The sequence below is a fragment of the Mus caroli genome, unplaced genomic scaffold, assembly GCF_978045245.1.
Source record: "Mus caroli unplaced genomic scaffold, Mus_caroli_1 scaffold_3, whole genome shotgun sequence".
NCBI lineage: Eukaryota > Metazoa > Chordata > Mammalia > Rodentia > Muridae > Mus > Mus caroli.
The window spans coordinates 151,694,014-151,721,345 of record NW_028227258.1 but is presented as its reverse complement, the minus strand read 5'-3'; the positions used below and the strand labels follow the sequence as shown (position 1 = coordinate 151,721,345).

At 43.8% G+C, this 27,332-nt stretch overlaps 1 protein-coding gene across 3 annotated transcripts in view; it reads right to left on the bottom strand.

Annotated features, from left to right (window-relative positions):
- Pag1 (phosphoprotein membrane anchor with glycosphingolipid microdomains 1) overlaps nucleotides 1–27,332 on the bottom strand; it is a 150,476-nt gene that overhangs the window by 55,346 nt on the left and 67,798 nt on the right. For 2 of the 3 annotated variants that reach the window (XM_021158325.3, XM_085836026.1), the window contains one exon: nucleotides 2,747–2,820. The exons of the other annotated variant lie outside the window; for it this stretch is intronic. The gene's annotated coding sequence lies outside the window, so the exon portion shown is untranslated. The remainder of the gene's footprint in view (nucleotides 1–2,746; nucleotides 2,821–27,332) is intronic. 3 annotated transcript variants of the gene reach the window in all.

The window sequence follows — 27,332 nt, the reverse complement described above, 5'->3', positions numbered from 1 at the left end:
GCCTCTGTGGAGGTGATTGTTTACAGATTGTTCACAGACCCCGCTCAGCAGGCTCTGGTCCCGTCCAGCGGCCCCTATGATGGTCAGTTACACACACACTAAGCCAGATCCCACAGCTGCTGGACGCCAGCGCTGACTCTGCTCTTGCCTCTCAGGTCCTTATGGACTCTGAACTGCTGAATCCCCAGTAAAATGGGCATCCTCACCATCACACCAGGGTAGCTATGCAGATTATCCCGCCCTTCCAGGAGCCATAAAGTATCTGTCAAACAAGAAAACACCATGCAGCCTTTGGGGTGGTTTCTTTCATAACCATTTCTCTTCACAGTGGGTAAGGATGCCTTGCCTCAATGTTCACACAACACCTTCTTCTCTTCCCTTCAGGTCAGCTGCAGCTAAAAGGATCTAGCTGCCTGTGAGCTCCTATCCCTGTCCCTTTTTTGATGAGCTGTGATCACAGGTGTGAAAAGCTAGGAGCCAAGGACAGTGACACTGCTCAGGCCTGGAGTCCAGTGGTTCTAGGAGCCTCAAGAGAAACAAATGGGTTTCTCTTGGATGCCAGAGTCAATGATAGGCCAGCAGGTCCTCTGTAGGTATCCTTGCCACCCAATCAGCACCTCCACAGACCACCAGACACAGGCAGGAGTGGCTGGCCCTGCGTCTCTCGTATGCCCCCATACAATGCCATATTCTACCCCATACCCTCAGCAATCCTGTATATTTATATAAAATTTTTATATTAAAAACAGGCTATCTCAAATGCATCAATTGGAATAAAAAAGGAGGAGGAGAAGGTTGAAGAGCTTAGTTATTTTTATTGGTATCTGTTATTCAGTCCCAAACACTGCCATATCAATGCACTCCTCTATGTTCTGCCTAAGCTCACCCATCACCATCACTCTTACTGTGGTTTGTAATAGTCAGGATGCAATGCAGACTCCCAGCACACGAGGCACATTGCTGCCGCTGAGCTCTAGCTCCTGTCCTCCTTTCACACAATCCAGACTGCAGAAACTCCTTCTGAAGTTGGGGTCTTTAAAAGTTATGCGCGTTCTCTGTCTGTCACACCGCGGGTGGTACCCTCACCGTGTCCCTGCCATACACTGATTACTGTCTGCACATAATTGTTCCCAGGAGCTCCAAGCTAACACTGCTGGCACTGATAGGAGCGCTGATGTACAACGAGCAAGCCTCGAGGCTGTCTGCAGCGCACAGGATGTCTTTCTGAATTTCTAGGATTGAAATGCTTGATGCCACAGCTTAGATGGGCACCCTACTCTCATAAGGACCTTTTATGTAATACATGCATAATGCAGTGTGAAGAAAGGAACCAAGGAAAATGTTTTCCTAAATTATAACTTGCATCTTGGTAATGAGAAGCTATTAAAATGTATTTTAAAAAAATCCCTAAGCTGATGTGTTTCTTAGAATTCAGCGGTTCCCACTGCTCTGCTCCCATTCTGTATGCACAGCAGAGATCCCTGCCAAGACTATTACAGTGAGCAAACAATGTCCTCTCTGTCAGAGCTGAGAATGAATAGTATCACAAAATTCTCTTCCAACTTACAGCCTACACTTCCCCCAACCCTTCTGAGAACAGCCAGGGAGGGTGAAGCCAGAAGCTGGCTCTCCCCTTCCATCTGAAACTGCTTTCCACAACACCAAGGGTGGAATAATGCCAGCCATATATGATCTTCTGATCAGAGAAAGCAGACAAGAAGATTTTAAATCTCAGTGTGTGTTGTTTCATCCCTGCGGATGTGAGTACACAGACATTTTGTAAGGAAAAAGGAAGTGCTTTATCAGATAAAAATCTCAGGCCTAGTGAAAATAGCCCTTTGCTAAAAACCACTGGACTCCAGGCCTGAGCAGTGTCACTGTCCTTGGCTCCTAGCTTTTCACACCTGTGAGCACAGCTCATCAAAAAAGGGACAGGGATAGGAGCTCACAGGCAGCTAGTGAAAATAGCCTTTTGCTAAACAGCAAAAGAGGAATTTCATAGAAATGATAGAGCAGTTTGTATTCAGGTCCTAGGAGGCGAGTCACGAGTGCTGAAGCCAACAATGGGCTCTACTGCTGCCTTTAAGCCTTGGTGCCTACTAAGATTATGATTCACAAAGGGAGAGCCTGGAGCTATTCCTGTGAATGTGCAAGGTGAGGGTGGCCCACTCCTCTAGGGTCTGAGGTCTGCCTGTGTCTCCCCCTCAGCTCCTCTTTAGAAGTGGTATTAAGGACATTATCCTCTAAAATGAGACATTTATAAAGTATTTTGTATGAACCACTGAAAGGCTAACTTGGTGTGCATTTTCAGACCCCCCACCCCGCAGAGATTTCTTAAATTCTTTTCTTATTTGTTGAGTCTTAGTTGGTGCAAAACATTGGTCCAGGATCACCTGCATGACACATACAGAGTGGACACTTTATTGACCTCTAGTTAGAATCCCTCCACTATTTCATCATAAAGGAATGAATGCAATTTTCAGTCTAAACACGAGGACTCTCCTCCCTCCCTCTTTTCCCACACACTCGCTGACCAGTCCCATGGCCTCCCAGGGCGCGATGGGGTTCTTTTGGAGATAGTTTTAGTGAGGCTGCAGCCGGAAGCACCAGCCTCCCTTTCGTCTCTCTCCCCTTTCACTCAGTCCTAGTCTGCAGCAGACAGACCATCAAGTCTCCATGCTCGCACTGTCATCTGAAACCGCAAAGCACGTGCTCCCCGCCTTCTTCCTCTGATGGTCACATTTACCTTGGAGAAATGCTTGTCCAGAGGAGGGTTTCCTTCCCGTGTTAGGATGCTGAGATTCTCTCTTCCTTCTTGGCCTGTAACCAAAAAGAAAGAAACAATGTCTGGGGGCAGGGAAGGCATGTGGACAGGCTGTGAAAGACGCTTGCCAGCTTGCTGTGGAAAACGCTGGCCTGTGGATCAGACCCTGAGCTCCACATTCCTCTTCAAAGAGGCCGGAGTTTTAACTTCTAAACCAGTGAAAGTGCTGGCCGTACTCAAAACATACGCAGCTTTTCCCTCTGAACTAACAGCCATGTTAGTATTGGATCAAATATAAAGCAATTTACTTGTTTTTCCTCAAAGTCTTTCCAGTTTGTGACAGGTAAATCTGTAAATTACCATATTACAATTAAAATCAAGTAAGTGCTACCTACATTTGAGATAAAAACTCAGAATTTATATGAAAAGAACATTCCTGCTTTTGGTGTGGTAAACCATGAATCAGTTGACCCTTTCACATAGAAAGGAGGCTGTGTGACTGTCAGGAGCCACGGGCATGCGGATATAGCCTGTTCTTGTTCCATCTTCACCCCACTGTGGAAATGAGAGAGGCAACTGTAGTAAGACAAGCTACTCATCGCCAACTCATCAGCTCCCACATCCGGTCACTGGCCCAACCCTTCTCCCATCTTGCATGATTCCTCTCCACCCCAGTTTACATCCTACAACAAATGTCATCTGTACTGAATATTTAGTGTATTAAAAAAATGATTTATCAGTGTGTGAGCGCGTGTGTGCATGTGCGTCCGCAGGTCATCTGTGTCGGTGCCAGTGGAGGCCGGAAGACGTCTCAGAGCCTCTGGGGCTGAAGTTACAGGAAGTTTGAGGCACCAGGCTCAGTCCTCTAGAAGAGCAACAAGCACTCTTAGTAAGAACCTGCCTCTCCGGGTGGTGGCGCACGCCTTTAATCCCAGCACCTGGGAGGCAGAGGCAGGTGGGTTTCTGAGTTCGAGGCCAGCCTGGTCTACAAAGGGAGTTCCAGGGAATCCCTGTCTTGAAAAGCCAAAAAAATAAATTAAAAAAAAAAAAAAAAAAAGAACCTGCCTCTCTAGCCCCTGGACACACCTTTACCACGACACCATGATGGGGGCGGTGATGGGGGAAGAGGAATGGAGTGAACGATGAGTTTATTCATATTCTAGTGAATATGATAGTGAATTATAGCTGCTGACTAGGACCAGGACTTCTCAATTATTTTAGCAGACTGAGGTATAAATTCTGTTATGTTTTGTTTTTTAACATTCAATTGTGAGAAGAACATGGGCCACCTAGATGTATATTTATGGCTGTTCTTTGGATATCATAGTTTCTGAGTGTTTCTTTCTTCTGGTGCAGAATCAGATGTGACATGATATTAAGATACAACTCTTTTTTCCCTGCCAGTTGTCCTGAGAGAAAGGCTGCCTTTGCTTGCAATGCATGCAGCTACATTGTTATTTTCTTAAAACAAATCTAAAAGTATCAGGAGACACACAGTCATGGGTTATCTTCCTCTAACCCAACTCCAAGTCTCCCGTGCCAATCACACAAAGTGGGAGGGCCAGGCTTCCTGGGTAAGTGGCTTCCTTGTCAGGCCTCCTCCCAGGCTCCCACATTCACATCTATTTACATGGAAGTTCTAATCATAAGCCTCTTGGCTTCTCTGTCAATGCCCAAGTTCAGAAGACTCTTGAATTAGTCAGAAAGATGAGCTAGGTTTAGTTACCCAAGGCCAATGGCTTTGCATTGTTTGTTTTAATGTAAAATTCTCTCACTACGTAGTAGAAAAAGTATTTCAGGGCTGGGGCCGCAGTTTGTGGTCGAGCACATGTACGACATGCTCAGGGTCTAAGTTTAGTCCTCGTATCACACATACAGTCAAATAAAATCAACCTTCATTTTCTATTCCTGATGAGTAAAGAGCCCGACTTAAGGCTGAGCAGTCAGGAGCAGGGTATAGCTGCACTGTCAGAACAGCTAGGGCAAGAGGGAAGAATCGTCCAGGGGAAGAGGTGAGTGAGACAGTGCTGCTATTACAAATGTAGACAGACATACTGATTAAATCGGGCAAGACTTACCACCCATGCAAGCAAACCCATATCTTTATATTCCTTTATTTACACTGTCAATTGCCTTTTAACAGAAGTGTGAATATAATTCAATGGAGAAAGAGTAGTCACTTTAGGAAACAGGGCTGGATAGGTAGTAGTCACATACAAAAGGAGAGAGTGAACCCTGAACTCACACCATACTAAAGTTAAGTTGAAATCTAAGAGATGAAATTATAGAAACTACTAAAAAAGGAAACGGGTAAGTCTCCATGAGCTCAGATCTGGCCAAGGAAGCTACTGATATGATGCCAAGTACAAAATCAATAAAATATAACATAAAAAGATGTGAGTTTTTAGAGAACACTATACGTACTAAAGTTGACATCCCGAAGAAGAAGAGAAATGGGTGCAAACCACCTGATAAAGGAATTGTAGCCTGAATATATAAACAGCTCTTAAAACACACTAAGATATCCAAGCCCCAAATGAGCAAAGAGTAAACAGCATCTCTCCAAAGGAACTTATAAACTAGCCAGTAAGTCCACATGTGGCCAACGCCATCACCAAAGACATGCAAGTGCCAACCACCGTGAGATGCGCTTCACAGCCTCCAGCTACAACAGTAATGTGTGCTGGCGGGAAGAGAAGAAGCCCAAACTCGCAGACCCTCTGCTAAGAGTGCAAGACGACCATCCACTTTGCAAACAGTCTAGATGTTCTCAGGAAGGGCTAACCACAGAACTGTCACTATCTACTCCTAAATATATACAAAGAGAAGCAACCACGGAAACTCCCCAGAAGCACAGAGGTTCATAGAACCATGATTCAAATAGCTAAAACCCAGAAACAACCTAGGCATCCATCAACTGGTGAACAAACACATCAGAGTATATTAGTCACATCCAGAGTGGGATGTCATTGACACAGGGTCAACATGGATGTACTCTGAACACACGGTAATGGAAAGAAGCTGGTGACTCTATATATTACGGGATCCCATTCACAAGAAATGTCCACAAATGGTCAAATAAAGAAAGCTGGATGCATAGAGAAGGAGTGACTGCTGAGAGCTGGGGAAGATGGGAGGTAGAGACTGTGCTGAAGGGTGATGGAAGTGGTCTATGAAGCATGTGTGTCCCGTTCTATGGTAAACCCACCAACTGCATCGTTTAAGTGGATGGATTGTATGTCAAGCAAATGATAGCTCAGTAAAGCTCTTACCAAAGAAAAAAGAATATTCCCAAAGATGCAGACATTCTATTATTTTCCAAATCACTCTCAAAAAGCGGTGGCAAACCCCAGTGTAACTCTAGCTACATCACTAGAACACTGGGCTTCAGGACAGAACATTGTCATGACCTGTCCTCAGCAGAATTCTCACGTGAGGTCTTAGTCGTCCTTCGGGGCTCCTTTCTCTGTGTGACTATCTGTACATGTGTACACTGCAAACGAAGACTGACTTAAACTAATCCAAAACTTTCAACTTAATATCTCCTTCTATCTTGTGGGACTTTGGGGCTCCTGAAACCAGCTGTTTATCCATCCTTCTGCTCCTCTGCGTCTGTGACTACTGAGCCAGTGGAACACGAGGCACCTGCTTTACTCAAGGTTTCCTCAGGACTGGCAATAAGTTCTGAGCATTGGTGAGTGATACTCCCAGGAAGGGCCAAACAAGAAAACTCACCTGAAAGCTTGCTCCATCTAAAGTCACTCAGAGCAGTGGGAGTGATATCTGTGGTGTGAGATCTGCCTGGCTCAGCAGGAAGTCATCCCACTGGTCAGGCCTAGACAGTAGCATCTCAGCCTGGGAGCTTACAATTGAACAATCAGACTCCACCAGTACTGAGCAAACCTCCACTGTGGATGGGAACAGGTGGGTGTAAGTGGGGCACATTTGCTTTAGTTACAGCCGATCCAGTTTCGGGGAAGGCAAGAGGATGTATGTGAGAAAAAGTGGTGAGTTAGGAAGACAAGAGGAGACTTCCTGAGGTGACAGTTGAGTTTTCTGCCCCCCCACCCCTGCGGCCCCCCCTTGGGTAGTTCAAAGGCAGTTCTCCACTGCACGTGGCTGGTCAAAGGTGGTACAGACCCTGACTTGTGTTGTCTTGCATACCATCCTTTATACAGAAAGCTATAGGACACGGCAGCTTTTTATCAGTCCCAGTATCCTGCCATATCAGCTTGTAGCTGAAACAAAGTGTGCGTTTCCTTCCAGTAGGCCTGGACTAAGCCCCAGCTCTCTTTCCTGAGCCTTTTGCATTATACTGCTTACACAGTTTCTGTGACAGTTCTGCCTTGGGGTACTCAGTTAAAGGTAAGGGTGTTCCCCATTCCTGCTCTGTCTGCCATTTGTTATGTAGCCATCTTTCCTTACGGGGTTTCACCCAGATGAGGCCTAGTGTTGACTAAGGATTAGGATAAAACCCCAAGAGCCTTTTGCCATGAAGATAGCAATTTAATAATCAGCTCCCCTGAGATATGCCTAGTAAGTCAGCCATTAATCCAGTTAATTATGCACATCCCCAATTTGTCAAAATGATAAATGTCAGCAACTTGATAGATTTTTGGTTAAAAAAAAAAGGTCATAAACTATTGCATAATACTTCTCATTAGTTCACTGGCATTTAGTGATGGGTTTAACAAATTAACAATAAAACAGGGATTCCCCCACACAGAATAGATGCTTCTGTCCATTAAATCTGAACATTCAGTTCTTCTCAGCAATCAGCCCTAGCTGTGTTCAGTGGCTCAGCAGTACAGCAGCAGCTACAGATAAAGTAACCGGCTGCCAAGGACTGCAGTGTAGAGACACTAGTGCCCTGCTCCTGTGTCCCCGGACTCTCCTTGTGGCCTGCTGGCATCTCCCTCACTAAGCTCTTCCTGTTCTGGGTCTCACCTCTCACCAGCTCTCCCACGTTTCTCTCCCCTCCCCCAGTCCTGAGCCACCAGCTCAGAGTCCCTGGCAGTTACTCTCACACCATCAGCTGATGCTGGGGTCATTGTTCCTGCACTCCAACAGCTGAGATCCGTGATGTATGCAGAGTGGCAGGCCATTAAGAGCAGGGCTTCCTATGGTTTATTTTCCTTGTTGCAAATGAAAAAATGGAAGAGGCAAGAAAGGATGGCTGAAAGAGACAGTGCAGAGGCTGCCATGACTGGACATGCCTTAGGGATGTCAGATTTTTTCTTTTTTTAATTATCAAAAAGATTATAAAGACAACACTAGCAAAGTACCTCCCCCTGGAAATCCCAATAAAGGATCTGGCTTAAAAAATAGTCTCTCCAAGAATGATATGCTGTTTTGAATTTTAGGGAGTTCTTAAGTACATATTCTCACACCATCTACAGTTTCCCAGAACCTAGGGAGGACAGCTAACAATCTAATAGCAATGTTTCGTGAGAAACAATTGGAATGTTATAAGCAAAAGCTTTCTACTTATAAGCATGTTACTTGCAGAGAGGCTTACAAGGTTACAGCGACCATGAACCGTATGAATAAGCGTGGATCACAAACATGGCTTGTGGATGAACAGTTTCAGTACTGGAAGAGAAGTCGTGGAGTGACAGTGTGCACAACAGGAAGACAGTTTTCGTGGCTCGGAAGGACAGCCCAGGCTATAACATGTGAGCCGGTCCACAGTCCACGGAAAGTGAGCACTTAGGACATTCCACAGCACACGGCCATGGCACTGGAACAGACGACGAGCGGCAGAGACACAGCATGACAGCCTGCTTTCAGAGCTTATGAGCTGCTTCAGAGAACAGGCAATACATAAAATGACTCTGCACATGACCAGTTTGTAAAAGCTGGTCCTTTGGAAGCAAAAAAGGTATTTAAGAACATTTTCAAGGTGAGCATGATGGTGCATACCAGCTTACAGGAAGCTGAGGCAGGAGGATAGAGAGTTCAAGGCCAGTTGGACTACATTGTGAGGCTTCACCCGTGACCCCAACTTAAAAGGCTACTGTTAGATACTGCAAACACACATGCAATCAGAACAACAGCAATGGCAAACTCACTGTCACTCATCCACTTCAACCATCTGTCAATGTTATTACATTTCTTACAAATACAAAAATCCCTCAGTGCTCAGTGCCTCCCACTTCACACATTATAGATACAGCTCTCTGCACGGAGGGTTCTGATGCCACTTACAGGCCTCTCTAGCTTTGGCCTCACTCTCTCACTGTGATGGGCATATTACAGAAAGGCCATCTGCGATAGACCGTGATAACAGCCCCAGGTTAACCCTCAAATTGAGTTTTTTTTTTTTTTTCCTGGCAAAATAAAGCAACAGCCCAATTTCCAGTGGAGCAGCTTCCTGGAGGTTCTGAGAACCTCGAGCGCTGATCTGATCAGACACTGATTATGTAGAAGTAAGCACAGGGACCGCTCAGCACAGCCAATTAAGTTATAGCTTAATTGATAGGTTAGTTAAGTGTTAACCGTTAGTTGTTTACAAACTAATCAATGAACAGGCTACAGGACCTATTTCAAACTGCTTAAGTTCAGTTACTCTCAAAAAACCCCACAGTCCCAATCTGTTAGGCCCACAGAAGGCACCTGTCGAAACCCAAGACTTCTTAGGATATATTGTTTAACAACAACAACCACCTCTGTCCCTGTCTCTGTCTCTGTCTCTCTGTCTCTCTGTCTCTCTGTCTCTCGGTCTCTCTGTCTCTGTCTCTCTGTCTGTCTGTCTCTCTCTGTCTCTGTCTCTGTCTCTCTCTCTCTCTCTCACACACACACACACACACACACACACACACACACACACACATTCTCTCTTTCCTCCACAGAACACTAAGATGACCTAAGTTGAACTTGGCTATCTCTGAGGAAGAAAAGGAAATTCATCTGAAGGTAAAGAGAGCATGACCTAATGTGTGCCCCAGCACCCCAAGAGAACCATGCAGTAAACAGAGAGAGCTCAGTCCATATTGGCTGTGTCATGACATGGTATGTTTAGAAGAACTAAAGAGGAAGTTGCATCTCTGCAGGGTGGAACGCTCACGTTGCTGAACTGTATAAGTTGAGTGTATACACACACACACACACACACACACACACACACACACACACGCACACGTGCACACGCACACACCCTGAAAGAACCCAATCCCAGCACTGAGGTTTGGTTGCCTTAAATCAAGGGTAAGGCCTGACACCATTTCTTGGAGCCACTGCAGCAGCATGCCTTGCTGACTCCTGGACCTTAGAGCCAGCAATGAGAGGTGACACAGCTATTGCTGTCATTCAAGCTATACAATCGGTGCCACTTTGTTATGGCAGCCCTGGGAAACCATCAGAATCAGAGCATGGGAAAAGCAGCTACATCTCCTACTACCTCATCCTGCCTCTGAGGCAAAGAGGAGGGTAAGACAGGCGGAGCTCAGGGCACTCAGCTCTAGCCACGGGCCATGTGGACAGAGCAGCCTAGCCACTGCCGTTCCTTACAGTATTTCAAAGGAACACAGCTGTTACAGGCAGGCTCACACTGGTCACTGCACCATTTCAAAGATGGAGCTTGCAGTTTTTTAAAAATAAGATTTCTTTTTATTTTCTGTGCATTGGTGTTTGGCCTCCATGTATGTCTGTATGGGGGTGTTGGATCCTCTGGTACAGGAGATACAGACTGTTGTTAGCTGCCATGTCAGTGTTGGGAATTGAACCTGGGTCCTCTGGAAGAGCAGCCAGTATTCTTAACTGCTGAACCATCTTTCCAATCCCTAGAGCTTGCATTTTTTTAAAATATAATTTTCAGGAATAGCTTGCAGGACTAATTAACAACCTTAGCTGAATGAAAGAGAACATTCCATAGTTGTAACTATGAGGTAGTTGTGAAAGGCTGGCTGGAATCTTTGAGAATTGCTTTTGCTTCACTAGAAGACCTGGTATTAAGATGGCCACACTGGCTCACCGCTCGCTTTGGCGCCAGGACTGAACATGTGCTTACATGAGTTTCCTTGCATGTGGTAGGTGAGTGCTCACTTATTTTCTTTGCTTCCTTTCAGTTAGTTCATGCTCTGTCTCATTTCAGAAAAGTCACATAGGGTCCATGCTTTAGTGGCTCCCTGGGTTTCTGACATTTTCTTCATCTTCAGGGTGTAATGGTATTTGTGTTCTAATCTTCAAGACTGTGCCCATTTCAGAGTATGCTTTAGATAATCTTAGAGCTGAGAGCAAACTCAGCTCAATTCTGGATGGTAGCGATAAGGAAACTGAGGCCCAGCTAGGATCATATAGTGCTTTAGGATCCTATCTCCACGTTTTATGACCTCTGATGGTGATGAGGACTTGTTCTGTAGTCAGATGAAACCCTCACCCAAAGTCTGCCAAAATGCTGCATCCAGACCAGCTGGGCCCAAATGCCAACTTCAATGGGGTGTGGTTCCAAGATGGCTTACTTCAGGAGGATGGCACTAATGATGTGTCGCCCCTTTAATATATTGTAAAATTAACATCTAAAACCTATTTCTTCAGATATATATATATATATATATGTAGAGATAATGACCATCATATATAAGCCTAGCTTTATTTCCTTACTTTTTTGTGATATTTTAAAAGACAAATGAAATTGTGCTACCGTGTACAGTTCTTTGCTTGGCTACTCCATCAACTATGGAGTCTTCATCCACCCAATTGGCCATGCAAGAGGGGAAATGAAAAGGGACAGAGGAAATAAAGAAGGGGGACATTAAAAACAGGTTGTAGCTTGGCATAGTGGCACACACCTTTAATCCCAGCAATCAGGAGGCAGAGACAGGTGGATCTCTGTGAGTTTGAGGACGCCTTAGCCTATATAGTGAATTCCAGGACTGTCAGGGATATATAGTGAAACCTAGTCTCAAACAAACAAACAAACAAACAAACAAACAAAAAAACCAAACACAAAAATAAAAAAATTTTTAAAAAAAGTGCTGCAGAGAGTTTGATTCAAAAAGTGATCCAAAGACATGGCTGCTGACGGCTGCGAGCAATGTGCTCTTACAGGACATTCAGGAATGGCTGACAGCAATATGCTCTTACAGGACATTTAGGAAGTCCATTTTGGCCTCAGACAAAGAGAATTACTCCATTTCTCTGATACATATGTGTTACTTTCAAATACACTGGGAATATGACAACTATTTAAAAATCCTCGTTCCCTATACTCTATTAGGACAACATCCTTTGGACCTGCCCTCATCTGCCCAGTCTCGTGTGGTAATGGAGTCTCACTTCTCTTTCCACTTACTATGTTTCACTGTCCAGTGGATAGACTGTCCAATAATTGTAATAATGTCAGAGGGATATACAGATACTGAAATCTAGTTGATTCTATTCACCAAAAAAGAGAAGTAAATAGTGTTTCTTTTACCTCTATAAACTGTTAATGGTAAATAAATTTGATTTATTCTTTTTAAAAAAATTAGCCAATAAGTAAGTAGACTAAAGACCTGAACAGGTCATTTACAGAAAGAAAAAAAAAACTAACAAAATTACACTTTTAAAAAAAGCTTTGAAATTGTTTGGACTCTAGAGGATGACATAGCTGCAGTTTAGCATGTAAAATGTAAACAGTGGGGTCCAACCACCTGCCAACATGTAGAAAGGTGTCACACAGGATTTGAAAGGAATGAAAGCATCCCTTGGTCTGAGTAAAAAGCAAGAACACAGCAGCATCTTTCTTCTGCAAATGGCAATCAGTTTTCCTTTGGCCAACAGGTGTTACTATGGCAACTGTTATAGTTAAGAAGCAGCAAAAGTAAGAAAAACTAAATAAAACCACTACAGAAAGGTACATTGTAGCAAAATGGTCGTCAGACCCAGAGCGCTGAGGACTTGAGGTGCCATTTCATCAGGCCTTTTATGTGTTTGGAAGGGGTCATGCCACTATGGGTAGGCAATAATTAGAAAAAACAATGGCTATTTGTGTGTTTGTTTATGTGTGCATGGTATGTGGTCAAGTGAATCTCTGTGTTCATATGTGCCAGTGTGTACCCATGTATGTGATGGTGAGAGGCCTGAGAGTGATGGGCACCGCCTTCCTCCTTACAGTGTGAGAGGCCAGAGGGTGGTGGGCACCGCCTTCCTCCTTACAGTGTGAGAGGCCAGAGGGTGGTGGGCATTGCCTTCCTCCTTACAGTGTAAGAGGCCAGAGGGTGCTCCTTTTCTGTGCATTCTACCCTAATTTTTGAGACAAGTTCTCCTCCTTGGACCTGGAGCTCACAGAGAGGCTAGCCTTGCTAGCCAGCAATTTTGGGCTCCTCCTGTCTCCTCTCTCCATCCTGTCTCCAGTGCTACTGCCCAGTTCTTACCATGGGTGCTGAGGATCCAAATTCAGACCCCCCTGTTTCACCCAGCCAGCCATCTCCCCAGCTGTCACCAACTATTCCTTAGGAAGTATGGACAATATTTCTAGTCCAGGTGCTAACATTTCAGATTAGCACCAGAAAATTTCTTGAGGGGTGACTGTACCCCTTCTTAGAATTAGGAACAAAACATCCATGGAAGGAGTTACAGAAACAAAGATTGGAGCTGTGACGAAAGGATGGACCATCTAGAGACTGCCATACCCAGGGATCCATCCCATAATTAGCTTCCAAACGCTGACGCCATTGCATACACTAGCAAGATTTTGCTGAAAGGACCCTGATATAGCTGTCTCTTGTGAGACTATGCCGGGGCCTAGCAAACACAGAAGTGGATGCTCACAGTTAGCTAGTGGATGGATCACAGGGCTCCCAATGGAGGAGCTGGATAAAGTACCCAAGGAGCTAAAGGGACCTGCAACCCTATAGGTGGAACAACATTATGAACTAACCAATACCCCGGAGCTCTTGACTCTAGCTGCATATGTATCAAAAGATGGCCTAGTCGGCCATCACTGCAAAGAGAGGCCCATTGGACACACAAACTTTATATGCCCCAGTATAGGGGAACGCCAGGGTCAAAAAAAAATGGGAATGGGTGGGTAGGGAAATGGGGGAGAGGGGGGAGGGTATGGGGGACTTTTGGGATAGCATTGGAAATGTAATTGAGGAAAATACGTAATAAAATATATTAAAGAAAAAAACATGTAAATGATTACACAAATTCTGAAATGTTAAAAGATAGTGATTTGGAAACTGTATCACTTTTTGTGTGCCCCTTTATCTGTATAAACTTTAGCAATAATTTGAAAAAAAAAAAAGAAAATTTCTTGAATTCTGGCTAAGAACAAAACCTTATTTCTTTGGAACTTTCTCTGTTGTTTATGATAGTATCCACCAAATTTAGCATCATGAATGAAAAAAAGGATTACTATTCCTGAAAATAAATAACTAGTTTATAAGCAATGCTGGTGCCTACTCAATGGACATATTCCATCCCTATCATTTATCAGCTTGTTAAGCAAATGGCCATCCTCTCGGCAGATCAGTAACATACGTGAGAATACTAGCTAAGTCCTGTGATTCAGAGGTGAGACAGCTGACAGAACATTTTGGGGTTAATATGAAAGGTATAAGTTAGGCAAAAGTTTGTGTGGTACCAAGGATGTTCATCTGAGCCCACACAGGCGTCAGGATGGCAGCGAAGGCACTGCAGGCTCTGAGTCCTGGGCGTTATCCCTCCAATGGGTTGGTGTGAAGCCCACATGCAGATAACGTGTGCATTTGTCAGTTGTCTGTGGCCAACACCCAAGAGGAACAACTGAAAGGAGGAAAGGCAGATTTTGTGTCTGGTTTCAGATGTCCATGGCTAGCGGGCTCCATCCCTCTGGTCTGAGGTGAGGCAGAACTTCATGGCAGTGAGAGAGTATGGAAGAGGAGGCTGAGCAGAGAGGTAGTCAGCATGGGGCCAAGGACAAAGCATCTATCTAGGGTACATTCCCCACAGCCTACTTCCTCAAGGTTGGCCTCAACTCCTATGCTTCAACACCTCGTAATAATGCCACCAAGCTATGAATCCACAGACAGGCTATTGATGAAGCCAGAGAGCCCTGTGGTCCAATCACTCCCCCGAAGTCCATCAGAACAGGACTGTTTTGTGGATGCAGCCTTCACACAAGCCTCCAGGGAGTGGCCCACATCATTACCCAAACTGTTTCCAAGCGAGCACATAAAGTGTTTTCTACCAACTGTCAAGCGGTAGGCATGTAACAGCTCACGCTGCCAACAGTACCTGGCTCACACTTTTCATAATAAGCAGGGTATTGTATGTTTCACATGATGACTTTGGCGAAATGCCTCTCTTCTTTATTTGGAGCCGCTTCTCTGATCTGGATGTCCTTTTCTTCTGTGAGGTCCCTTTAACTTTCTATTTTCAGGCTGGAAGATTTTTATCGAGCATAGTGGGGGTATATGTATAGAAAAGGATGTGATGATGGACAGGCAGAAGGAAAATTAGGTCAAGAGAGCAGTGTGCACAGAGGGGAGATGGTGGAAGAGATGTGGGCGACCGTTATGTGGTGATAGAAGCACATACAGAATTCTGCTGCCAGAAACTAAGAAGTATCTGAGGCTATAAGCATTTGCAGGGCGAAGAAGGATTCCTCCCCTAGAGGTTACAGGAGGACCATGGCTGTGTAGCACCTTGACTGCAGACTGTGGCCTCCAGAGCTATGGGAAGGTAGGTATTGTTCTAGACCACCAGGCTTTTTGGTTCTTTGCCATAGCAATCCAAGAAAAGAACGTGGTATATAAAGCCCAGACTCTTGGTACCCTACACAGAAGTTTCTAGCTCCTGATTTAGGCCAAAGGATTCTCCCTAGTACCTTCCTGTCCCATCATCCCTTGGCTATGGCATCTGCTCACATCCCAAGGCCTATGATGTGTTCTATGGTCATACGCTTGAGCACTCTGGTCCTTCTCCCCTTCTTCAAGCCCTCCTAATGCTTCAGTAGTCTCTGGTGTTACTCTGTTAGGAGCTGTTTCTGTAGTGCTGCCCACAGTCTCAGATTTAAGTCACTATGCCTTTCTATGCACTGTGCTGTAAGAGCATTCTGAAGTTACTCTATGCTCCACTTGATTATGCACACACATCCCTACCCTATTGTGCTGTAACCTCTCAGAAGGGGGAGTCACTCTTTCAAATTTAATACACAACATGTCCCCAGGGGATTAAAAATATAAAATCTATAAGCCATTTATTGCAGATTTCATTATGTTAAAAGCACTTCATGCAAAGATGTAGTACAAATGACTGCGGCATAGAACTGGTGCTGGCTGAAAAGTCTTTTCCTACATACTGACTTTGTGGTGTATGATGTTTTAACCAGCCACATAGGGACACTTCAGACTTTACTATTAGACTCAGCACACCTTCACAGCCATGTGAACCATCACAGACACGTGTTCAGAAGGGGCTGCCTCGCTTGTTCTACTGAGACAGAAAGTAATCAAAGGGTGCTAAAGGCGGGTGGGAGGAGGGGCTACTTGCTTGTGGGTGAGGATGCCAGGGGCAGTGAAGGCTACTTTTCTGTTCACAGGAATGCTCTAAAACTGACTGAGATGGTGCATGACTCGGCTACACTGACAGTTGCTATGATGGACTATACACCACGAGAGTGCTGGCTCCATAACTTGCTTTTTAAACAATGTTGTCTCAGAGAGGGTGGAGGACACTAGTGGAGGAAACCTGGCTCCCTGAACCAACTGAGCCAGGTGCATAAGAGCTCACAGAGACTGAAGCAGCAAGCATGGGTCTGCTCCAGGTCCTCTGTGTATGTAGTATAGCTATTAGCTTAGCATTTTCATGGACTCCTAACTATGAGAATGAGTGGATCTCTTACTCTATGGCATACTCTTGGGACCCTTCTTCCTCTTGGGTTGCTGTGTCCAACTTCAGTATGAAAGTCTTTGCTTAATCTCATTATCTTATTTTTTCATGTTTGGTTGTTATCTCTTAGAAGTCTGTTCTCTAATGAGAGAAACAAAGGGAGGGATCTGGAAGGGAGGGGAGGAACCGAGAGGAATAGAAGGAGGGAAAGTATACTCAGGATATAGTGTATGATAAAAGAATCTATTTTTAATTAAGAAAGAAAGGTGTCTTGGTGTGTTTCTACTGAGGTGATGAAACACCATGACCAAAAGCTACTTGAGGAGGGAAGGATTAGTCTGGCTCACCCTTCTGTGTCACTGCTCATCATCAAAGGAGGTCTGGACAGAAACTCAAACGGGGCAGGAACCTGGAGACAGGAGCTGATGCAGAGAACTGACTTTCTCCTTATGGCTTGCTTAACTTGCTTTCTTATAGGACCAGTCCAGAGATGGCACTACCCACAATGGGGTGGGTCCTCCCCTCTTAGTCACTAGATAAGAAAATGCCATACAGGCATGGCTACAACCTGATCTTATGGAGGCATTTTCTTCATTGAGGTTCCCTCCTCTCAGATGACTTTAGCTTGTGTCAAGTTGACATAAAACCATCCAGCACAAATGGTTTATTAAGTTCTTCCCAAAACTGTTGTTAAAACAATGTTTTTCATAAGCACATATGGACATGGGCAAATAAAACAGACTGTTCATAGTAGAAACCAAAAATACCACAAACATTATTTGTAATGTTTGTAGCATCCTAAAGAAAAGCTAATATGTCAGGTTTACTCACTCTGTCCAGGTAGAACAGAGAAAGTAGACAACACTTATTTCCTTGGTTTACAATATCCCTATTCTCCATTCTTTCTCTGTCATTGTAGAGACCCTGGATTCAGCCCGCTGAGATCTAGTAAAGAACTAAAAAACCCATTTTGTTCAAGAAAGCCAAGAAGGGAACCCCTACAACCTAGACAGTGGAGACCATGTCTTGTTTTGTTTTGTTTTGTTTTGTTTTGTTTTGGTTTGGTTTGGTTTGGTTTTTTGGACCAGGGTTTCTCTGTGTAGCCCTGGCTGTCCTGGAACTCACTCTGTAGACCAGGCTGGCCTCGAACTCAGAAATCCGCCTGCCTCTGCCGCCCAAGTGCTGGGATTAAAGGTGTGCGCCACCACTGCCCAGCGACCCTGTCATTTCTATAGACAGCAAGTCTAATAATCTCTGGCTAAGCCAAGACAGTCACATCTCTCAGGATCCCATGATATAGAATTCTGCAAGAAACCTTCTAAATAAACAAGGCAATGCAAGTCTAGAATAGATAAGCTGGCCCTATTCATTAAGTATCTTGTATTTAACCACATACCATGTGACTTCTGGTCACAGCTTCTCAGTGAGATTTTCAGGGAAGGAGCTGGTGGCTGACGTATTTTGTTTGCTCACCACTTTCTTGTCACCCCATGTGTCACTATCAGACACAGTAGCCCATACTGAAGCATTCAGCAGAGAGTTACCTATTGCTTTATACGGGATGGACTTATCTTACAGTCTCACGGTATTGCAGACTGCCTTTGTTCTGTTTCTTTTGGTGACATCTTTGGGTATGATTCACTGGGAGGGATGACAAAGTCTGTAGGTTATCTCATGACTCACCATTCTCTCTCTTTGAAGATCCTTGTCAAAGGACTCCATCTTGAGCAAATGCAATGCAGCCCTCATTTAAGCAGAAGCAGTGCCTTAGCATCAGTAGGTCTTGCCTTGGGAATGTACCTAAACTGTACCCTGCATCATCAAAACACGCCAGTCAGTCTGCCTGGACCGATGTATACCACAAATGCAATTCTGATATCTACCTCGTAGCTAACGCTCTCTTCCAGCGTCATAACAAACATCATTTTCATCAGGGAAAAGGAGAAAGTAATCTCAGTCTGCAGCATGGCTTTAGAATGATGAAACACTCCAAAAATTACGGGCTCTTTGCTACTGAAATCTCACGATTAGGCACTGAGTTCAATGAATAACTGGAATGCTTCTAGCTCCATATCGTTAGCCAAGATAAATTACAGAAAAAACTATGCAAATATACAAAGATATTCTCAGAGATCAGCATGCTAGCATACAATAACACAACAGCAACAAACCCTGCTCAAAGAAACACTCACTTGTGCTGTAGCTGGCAGCTCTGGATAAGGGGGCCACTCCCCAGGTCACATGCTCCGACAGCCTTGGCTTTTTTTTTTTTTTTTTTCTTTAAACACAAAGTCACTCCTCTGCATATATCCCTGATAATACAACTGTGCCTGGACTATTTCTCTTCAAACATGCCCCTATCTTTGTCAGTAAGTTTCACTCTTTTTCTCTGTCTTTAAGTTCTATGTAGTTTCATGTGAAACAAAATGTCCTATTACCTGTCCTGCAAAGGCAGTGAATTATTCTGTCTGCTCCCTTGCCCACTTCAAGCACATAAATACATCTCTTCATTAGGTGATGTGCTCCGAGGAACTGCCTGGGGGAGGAGCTTATTTTTCCAGGGAGGGCTACCCTCTGGGAACACATCTTTTCTATTCTCTGGGTCATAATCTGAGTTGCTCTCCTGGGATCAGGAGAGGCCTGTGCAAGCCACTGAGGCATGTGCTTCAGACTGGGGTTCCATAGTAGAACAGATAAAACCAGGTCTTGCTGGTAATGGGCAATGTTTGACCCTCCCCTGCCAGGAGGCATACTGATTTTATTCTATTTCTTAATGTTTCTCAGGGGGTAGGGAAGAGTCCTAGGAGTATCTTATTCTATGTTTAATTGAGACTCCACTATTAGTTCTCACTATATGAACATGCATACTGACTAGACAGCTTTAAAAAGTGTTGTGAGGCTGCGACTTATGTTCCTGCCTGGATACCGTGTTAGCTGGGTTCACTCAGTAACACACCAGCTAAGCATATAGAGAAAAGACTGAAAGTAAAGCAAGATATAACTGTTAACATTGTGATTCTGGCTCATGGTTATGACTTCATTAGTACATTTCTTGTGTTATTTTCAGCAGGGTGGCTGAGTATAAAATTAATATATGCCACACTGATCTTGTGTAGTAAATCTAATTGCACACTGAGCTGGAGGAGAGAGTAGAAGATAAGGCACACTCTGATTTTCTTCATCAAAACCTGCGAGATTGCATTTCAAGAAGATACCATTATTAAAAAGACAGCATATCTAAGAGTTAACTTTATGCGACACGTGTCCTGGTCTAATAAACTATAGTGATCCATTAAATGCCAAGTTTTCATTTACCCATCTCTTAGATCTTCATAATAATTCTATTCTCCTTCATCTATGTATAAAAGCTTTTAACATAAAGAGGGAAATGATTGAGTCATCTAAGTGTATATAATTTTGAATAATTCACCATGGAAAAACAAAAAGGCATTGTGAGTAGTTTAACTAGTGTTTGTAAGTCAGATAAACCTCTTGCTTCAACTGTAGCATCCTAGCTCTGAAAATTCAAGTACCCATTTGTTGAACGGCAGCTGGAAGTCAGTACTAGCGCAGCACTGGTGTGCAGTGGCCACAGTAACAGCACTGGGGAGGACTCCCAGATCAGCACCATCCAATGCTTGGAGTGGGACAAGTATTCCTCTTGATTACCAAAGCAAACACAGTCACACACTTACATACAAATAGGTAACAAACATAGTCACACACAGTCAAGGCAAACATAGTCACTCACTTAAATACAATAGCTTCCAGCAGCTAGCTACTCATCTGGAGATTGGTGTGTTGTGATCGAGCACCGACTGTGTAACAAGCCACATGTTGGAACCTGGGATACAGAAGGTCACAATTGACCCTACTTAACATGGGACCGTGTCACCAGCATGCAAACAATAGTCTATATCCATTTTAAATTTTATTTGTGTATGAAAAATAAACTGTAAATTAGCCCCCCAAAACCTAAGAAAAGCTGTCTTAAAGTTAATGAGGCTTAATCTTTTACTTTAAAGTTTATTCACATAGTTCATTGTCCTTCCTCAATGCTCAAAACAGAATGATGGTGCTTCAATTAGAACTGAGATTCCAAATTAAACATGTCCTTTGGCATTTTGCATACAGCATTTAATCTTCTAGCAAATGGATGAGTATTTAATCACAGAAATTAGCTTACTTCAAGTCCTCAAATTTCATAATTTATCGGATGAAACAAACTTAGGTTTTAAATACCCATGGTAGAGCTAGGGAACTCTGGGAAGATGCTCCGAAATCACACTGTAAGCTTTACGTATCTAAGATTACAACAATCTAAGGCCCGGCACCTCACTGCAGCCCTCAGGAAGTGTAATTTGAGTTCACTCTTTTACAGGTGTAGCAATCTCTAAGTGCCAAACTGCGGAGTGAGAGGTCAATGCTCAGTCAAAGCCAAGGAAGAAGCCCCAGAGCCCAGGCTGCCGCCAGACTCACCATGCTTCAGCCTCAGGCTCGTGAGCACTGGGGTTGCAATGTGCATCAAGAAGATGCTCTCCCACATTGCCCTTTTTCTGCCTTGGTTCACATGCTATTTACAATACAGTAAATACATTGAATGTAAGGTAGGCTTCCCCTTCAGGTGGGAACCAAACAACAGGAAGGAGGCGTCGTACTGAGAGACCCATAAACCCAAGAAAAGGCAAAAGTAGGTGTCCGAGTCAGCCAGCTAAGGCTGACTCCAAGATTGTATCCCTCCCTGCTGAGGTGCTGGGGCGACCTTGTAGTTCACGAGCACAGGAGAAAGAAGCATTTACCCCAGTGGAGTCCCTGTTAGATGCAGTAAGAGGAAATAGAAAAATGAGACCTCAAAGGGTCTGGTTTATATAAATCACCATCTGGTGTCCGCTGCAAAGCATTTAAGCTTTAGAAGACACTGAGTCCTAAACTGGCACGTGAATTACTACAGAGGATGCACCGGCTGCATTTGCTGCTGCTGCTGGGTTAATTAGAACTCTAAATCTTACGCGCAAGGCTCCCACAGTCCTCTGCTATTTACATATGTAAGATTTTGGCAACAATAGAAAAAGAAACTTCAAAAAAAAAGTGAGAAGAACAGTAAAGGGAGCATTTTCACGTCTGCCATGAGGAGCAGCAGAGCCCTTCCTCCTTAGAGAGAGAAGCAGACGTGGTACACCTTGAGACAGATCCTACCAGTCTACAAAGTTACACAGCTTTCCCGGAAACAGAGAGTAGCAGACCAAACACTCCTGTGAAGTTGAACACTGCATTTGATCTTGTATAGAAGTGTCTGCCACTATACAGTCTACGCTGCCTCCTCTTATGCTCCTCTTTCAGGTATGATGCTTATGTGACAAAACACTCTCACCACAAGCAACTTGGGGAGGAAAGGGTTCATTTGGCTTATGTCTGCTCTGCCACAGCCCAGCATTCAGGAAAGTCAGAGCAGGGTCTCAAAGCAGGAACCTGGAGGCAGGCACTGATGCAGAGCCTGTGGAAGCCAATGCTTACAGCTTTGCTCCCCATCGCTTGCTCAACCCAAAGCCACCTTCCCAGGGGTGGCACAACTCACAGTGGGTTAGGTCCTCCAATATCATCATTAATCGAGAAAACGTCTCAGACCTGCTTACAGGCTGTCTGTCTGGAAGCATTCTCTCAGCTGACATTCCCTGTTCCCAGGGGACTCAAGCTTGTATCAAGTTGACAGAAAACTAACTAGGACAGAAGTCAGAAGTCAAAAGTTCTTCACCATGTTCCAAAAAGAGTTCCTACATATCACTCTAAAAATTACAAACTATTGTACATTTTTATATCCCTAGTCACTTCCATGTGCTGAAGCAGGCAGGTCCCAATTTTTGAAAAATAAACTTCTGTGAGTGCTTTTCACACATTTTTCTCCATGACAACAAATCATGATCTCATATGTAGAACATTTAACATCTCAGAGAAACATATTTACCAATCAAGACTGAGGTGACTCGTCTACCTGTCACTCACTGGACCATCTACAGGAGACAGAGGTGTTTTATAATTACGATAATAAGCCTCCAACATGATGACAACTTCAGCAGTCACCAATGCTGCCTCGTTCCCAGAGCCTGCCATGTGGCAGGCCTCTTGAAGGAATCTTCCCACTCTCCACACCACTCCTTTTATAAAATAAGCATTACTTCCCACTAGAAGCACACACAGCAGTTAAGTGACTACTTGTATCAAAGTGCCTACCTCTGACAAAGATTATTGGTGGCAGAGTCTGATGATGCACACCTATAATCCCAACTGCTCAAGAGGCTGAGGCAGGAGAATCACAGGGTCAAGGTCACTTGGGATTCAGAATGAGCTCAGCCTGGAATCCTTAGTAAAATCTTTTTCTTCTCTCTCTCTCTCTCTCTCTCTCTCTCTCTCTCTCTCTCTCTCTCTCTCTCTCCTCCCTCCCTCCCTCCCTCCTTCCTTCCTTCCTTCCTTCCTTTTTTTTAAAAACTCAAAACCATCCAGTGGAAAGAAGACAGCATTTTCAACAAATTGTGCTGGTTCAATTGGCACGTAACATGTAGAAGAATGCAAATTGATCCATTCTTATCTCCTTGTAAAAAGCTCAAGTCTAAGTGGACCAAGGACCTCCACATAAAACCAGACACTGGAACTTATAGAGGAAAAAGTGGGGAAGAGCCTCGAAGATATGGGCATAGGGGAAAAATTCCTGAACAGAACAGCAATGGCTTGTGCTGTAAGATCAAGAATCGAGAAGTAGGACCTCATAAAATTGCAAAGCGTCTGTAAGGCAAAGGACACTATCAATAAGACAAAAAGGCCACCAACAGATTGGGAAAAGATCTTTACCAATCCTAAATCTGATAGAGGGCTAATATCCTATATATATATATATATATATATATATATATATATATATATATATATATATATATATATATAAAAAACTCAAGAAGTTGGATTCCAGAAAACCAAATAACCCTATTAAAAATGGGGTACAGAGCTAAACAAAGAATTCTCACCTGAGGAATACTGAATGGTTGAGAAGCACCTGAAAAAATGTTCAACATCCTTAATCATCAGGGAAATGCAAATCAAAATAACCCTAAGATTCCACCTCACACCAGTCAGAATGGCTAAGATCAAAAAGTCAGGTGACAGCAGATGCTGGCAATGATGTGGAGAAAGAGGAACACTCCTCCATTGCTGGTGGTATTACAAGCAGGTACAACCACTCTGGAAATCAGTTTGGCAGTTCTTCAGAAAATTGGACATAGTACTACCGGAAGATCCATCAATATCACTCCTGGGCATATACCCAGAAGAAGTTCCAACTTGTAATAAGGACACATGTTCCACTATGTTCACAGCAGCCTTATTTATAATAACCAGAAGCTGGAAAGAACCCAGATGTTCCTCAACAGAGGAATTGATACAGAAAATGTGGTACATTTACACAATGGAGTACTATGCAGCTATTAAAAACAATGAATTTATAAAATTCTTAGGCAAATGGATGGATCTGGAGGATATCATCCTGAGTGAGGTAACCCAATCACAAAAGAACACACATGGTATGCACACACTAATAAGTGAATATTAGCCCAGAAACTTAGAATACCCAAGATACAATTTGCAAACCACATGAACCTCAAGAAGAAGGAAGACCAAAGTGTGGATACTTTGATACTTCTTAGAAGGGGAAACAAAATACCCATGGAAGGAATTAGAGACAAAGTTTGGAGCAGAGACTGAAGGAATGACCATCCAGAAACTGCCCCACCTGGGGATCCATCCCATATGCAACCACCAAACCCAGACACGATTGCAGATGCCAACAAGATTTTTCTGTCAGGTCTCCTGTGAGTCTCTGCCAGTGCCTGGCAAATACAGACGTGGACACTCACAGTCATCTATTGGACAGAGCAGAGAGTCCCCAATGAAGGAGCTAGAGAAAGTACCCAAGGAGCTGAAGGGGTCTGAAGCCCTATAGGAGGAACAACAATATGAACTAACCAGTACCCCTACAGCTCCCTGGGACTAAACCACTAACCAAAGAAAACACATGGTGGGACTCGTGTCTCTAGCTGCATATGTAGCAGAGGATGGCCTAATCGGCCATCAATGGGAGGAGAGGCCTTGGTCTTGGGAAGGTTCTATGCCGAAGTACAGGGGAATGCCAAGACCAGGAAGTGGGAGTGGGTGGGTTGGGGAGCAGGGGGAGGGGGGAGTGGATAGGGGATTTTCTGAGAGGAAACTAGGAAAGGGGATAACATTTGAAATGTAAATAAAGAAAATATCTAATAAAAAAACGAAAAAAGAAAAAAATACCAAAACAACCTAGTGGCAGTGGTGCACACCTTTAATCCTAGTACTGGAGAGGCAGGCAGAAGGATTTCTGTGAGTCTGAGGCCAGCCTGGTCTATTTAGGAAGTTCTAGGACAGCCAGGGCTACACAGATAGACTCTGTTTCAAACAAAACAAAACAAAACAAAACAAAACAACAACCTGTCCCAGATGCCCAAATGGCTGGCAGCTTAGATAGGAGGTCTCCGTGGTCACCTGTTTATAAATAGTGACAAGGTGACAGCTGTTGAACACTACAGGGGCATCTGGGAAAAGGGCATTGAATCTATGCATTATCTTAACACTTGCAAACACCTGCTAGCTTCTTTAAGCATTTCAGCAATTTTGACATCTGAGGGTGGGTGACATCTTTCTCTACATTGGAATGTAAAATTATCCTTAATTTGACAGCTATTGAGCTATACTTTTTCTTTATACGTCTTATCAAAATATATCTTTGACAGTCTACAGATAATTAAGAGTTTGGGAAGTATTTGGGGAAGCTTATAGATATATTATCCCTAACCAAAGGAAAAGTTAATGTTTATGATCACTGCTTGGCATTGGACCTGTTATTGTTGAGAGCATATCGATATCTTTGCTGGAAGAATTAGAATTAATTTATGGTCTCAGCTCTACATGTAAGTGATGTCAACATATCTGCTGTTCTTGGGAAACAAAGACAACTCCTGCCCAAGATTCAAATAGAGACAGAAATTAAGGCACTATGAAAATGTTTGCTGGATGAAACAAATGCCAAGATCAAAGCTGCTAAGGCACTGAGTGGGTTTTAATTACCCACTAATCCCCTGTGCTTCCATCTTAGTTGTAGGATCCTCCTCTGTGCTCTTTACCAGTTATCAGAGGATAATTTAAATTCATAAAAGGGTAAGCAGAGCTAATAATATCATGAGCTTTACAATAATATTCACATAATACTGATGAGGATCAAAATGCATTTGTTATCTGACTGTGCTCTTTGGAGCAACAAGAAAAAAAATGTCTGTTAAGGGTTTTAACTCCTTACCCTCAGCCAAGGAGCCTTGTATCAAATTCCATTTCGAAGCATTAAACAAATAGTTTTAAAGTATGACCTTGATCAATCAGATAGCCACATTCCCCCCTATATGTTCAACTCAGCAATGAACCTCTTTCTCTGGGCAGAGATGTATCAATGACTAACTATTATCTGATACACCTTCACAAGAGTAATTTCTGGACTGCCTCTGAGTACACTGGAATGGGGAGCACTGGCTCAGTAGAGGTCCAGGCCAGTGTCCGATGTCCTGAAGCAGATTATGCATTTAGGATAATCAACAGACAGGCATTCCTAACAGACTGGCTGCAAGCAGAGAAGAGGAGCGCGTCATGCTAACACATGGTAGTCAAGGCGGCACGCTGACACATGATAGTGTTCTTAATGGGGCTAGGAAACCCAGCAGGAGCTGACTCCCAATGGAAAGTAAACACAAAGCATTTAGTAGCTGCCAGTCTTAGGAGGACATGGGTGTGGAGGTGGAGGACTTTGATAGGTATCTATAATTTAAGGATCACCACCTCAGGAAAGATTAAAATACTCAGTGAGATTAGGAAACTTGTCACTATTCTGTAAAATGCTAGGGCATAAATATTTCGGGTATTAGAATCCAGTCTTTCCTTTACAACTTTAACTTGGTCAGCGCAGGCCCAAGGTAGACACACAGCTGAAGGAGGAGGGCATGCTGTCCCCATACAACTTTATTTATAGATAGTAAGTCTCCAAATGCATTGCTGTCAACCTGGGATTATTTGACAAGTGAAAATCTGGGATGGATAGGGTGGTCTACAGAGAACATACATAAAAACAGGTTGGTCTGCAATGAAGCTTGATCACACAATTCTATTCAGGGCAGCATGAGTGCATCCTCTGTGCAGGGTTTACAGTGGGACACATACAAAGCCCCAGGCTCTGGGTCACACTGTGTGTGAAATGGGGCAAGTTAATTAACCTCTGAGTGCAACTGCTTTGACTTCAAATGGCAGTAATGATGATTACAGCTAAGAGTGGGCCAAAGAGTATATTAACAGCAAGCCTCATAAGTAGGTGCTATTATTATCTCTTCCTTTTATGAACTAGGATGCAGAGACACAGAGGGTGCTAAAAAGCATGGTCAAGTGACATGGTTAGTTGGTGGGGAGGACATCTTAATAGCCTGGCCAATTGGTCCTAAACCTCTCACCAGTGACCACACTCACACCCCAAATAATATGCTGGATTCGAGAAAAGCAGCTTTCACTGCTGTGTGTGGCTCTGTCACAGCATCTGGAATAATGAGCTTGGTCTTGTCCAAGACATTCTCCCTGCTGGATTTGCAACAGAGCTTTAAAATGGCCCAGACTAACGTCACTGGTTTCTACTAGGCTGCCTTTCCCCTGAAGAAGTAAGGAGGAG